The sequence below is a fragment of the Cebus imitator genome, unplaced genomic scaffold, assembly GCF_001604975.1.
Source record: "Cebus imitator isolate Cc_AM_T3 unplaced genomic scaffold, Cebus_imitator-1.0 Scaffold82, whole genome shotgun sequence".
Lineage (NCBI taxonomy): Eukaryota > Metazoa > Chordata > Mammalia > Primates > Cebidae > Cebus > Cebus imitator.
In genome coordinates this window covers 5125720-5127269 of record NW_016107397.1, presented here as the reverse complement: position 1 = coordinate 5127269, position 1550 = coordinate 5125720, and the positions used below count along the sequence as shown (strand labels likewise).

General features: G+C 44.8%; 1 protein-coding gene across 5 annotated transcripts in view; it reads right to left on the bottom strand.

Moving 5' to 3' along the window:
- SMURF1 (SMAD specific E3 ubiquitin protein ligase 1) overlaps nucleotides 1-1550 on the bottom strand; it is a 120736-nt gene that overhangs the window by 33521 nt on the left and 85665 nt on the right. The window lies entirely within an intron of this gene.

Here is a 1550-nt window from a genome sequence, read left to right as displayed (position 1 = left end):
CACCGCCACCTCCGCCTCCTGGGTTCAGGCATTCTCCTGCCTCAGCCTCCTGAGTAGCTGGGATTACAGGCACACGCCACCATGCCCAGCTAATGTTTTGTAGTTTTAGTAGAGACGGGGTTACACCATGTTGACCAGGATGGTCTCGATCTCTTGACCTCGTGATCCACCCGCCTCGGCCTCCCAAAGTGCTGGGATTACAGGCTTGAGCCACCGCGCCCGGCTTTTGTATTTTTAGTAGAGACAGGGTTACACCACGTTGGCCAGGCTGGTGTTGAACTCCTGACCTCAGGTGATCCGCCCATATCAGCCTCCCAAAGTGCGGGGATTATAGGCGTGAGTCACCAAGCCTGGCCAAGTTAGTTAGTTAGTTATTGAGACAGGGTCTCAGTCCATCACCCCAGGCTGGAGTGCAGTGGCACAATCGTAGCTCACTGTAGCCCCCAACCCTTGGGTTCCACAGATCCTCCAGCCCCAGCCTCTCAAGTCACTGGGACTACAGGCACACCACCACACCCAGCTAATTTCTTTTCATTTTTTTAGAGATAGGGTCTCACTATGTTGCCCAGGCTAGTCTTGAAATCCTGGCCTCAAGTGATCCTCCCTCCTTGTTCTCCCAGAGTGCTGGGTTTACAGGTATAAGCCATTGCACCCGGCCTACCAATATTCTTATACTGCATACAATCACATAAAAACCAATTCAAATAAAGACCCGAAGTATTTATCCTTATAGGTACTGCTAACAATAGAAGAAGCTATGCATTTTTTGTATTCCAATAAATAATACGATTTTGTAAATGTAAACTTTGATATGTTGGAAAATAGTAAGCAGGAGGAAGGTGGTAAAAAAAAAATATGGGGCCATCATCAGGGTGGTGTGAACAAAAAATGATAAAATGCATGTTAAGAACCTAGCACAGACTGGGCGGGGTGGTTCACACCTGTAATCCCAGCACTTTGGGAGGCAGAGGTGGGCGGATCACTTGAGGTCAGGAGTTTGAGACCAGCCTGGCCAACAGGAATAAACCCCATCTCTACTAAAATATAAAAATTAGCTGGGCGTGGTGGTGTATGCCTGTAATCTCAGCTACTCGGGAGGCTGAGGCAGGAGAATCACTTGAACCTGGGAGGCAAAGGTGGTAGTGAGCGGAGATGGGGCCATTGCACTCCAGCACGGGCGACGGAGCAAAGCTCTGTCTCCAAAACAAAGAACTTAGCACAGTGTTGATGTACAGAAAGAATGCAATTAAGGCTCTTATTACTTTATTAATGAGTAATGAGGTAGTACCAATTACTGTTAAGACAGTTTGTCACCAGACCTGCTTGCTACACAGTAAAAGTGACTGGCAGGGAGAAAACACTGTTACTTTCCTCTTCTGCATTGCTTCACAAATTCTGCTCAATTTTAAGAATATTATGTTTTTTTAAGAACTTGTATTTTATAAAAATGTATTCACATAATAGATATTGTTCTGCCAAGTTTCACTTCGTTTTTATATAACAGCTTTAACAAGATATATATATACTTTTTTTTTTTTTTTTTTTTTTTT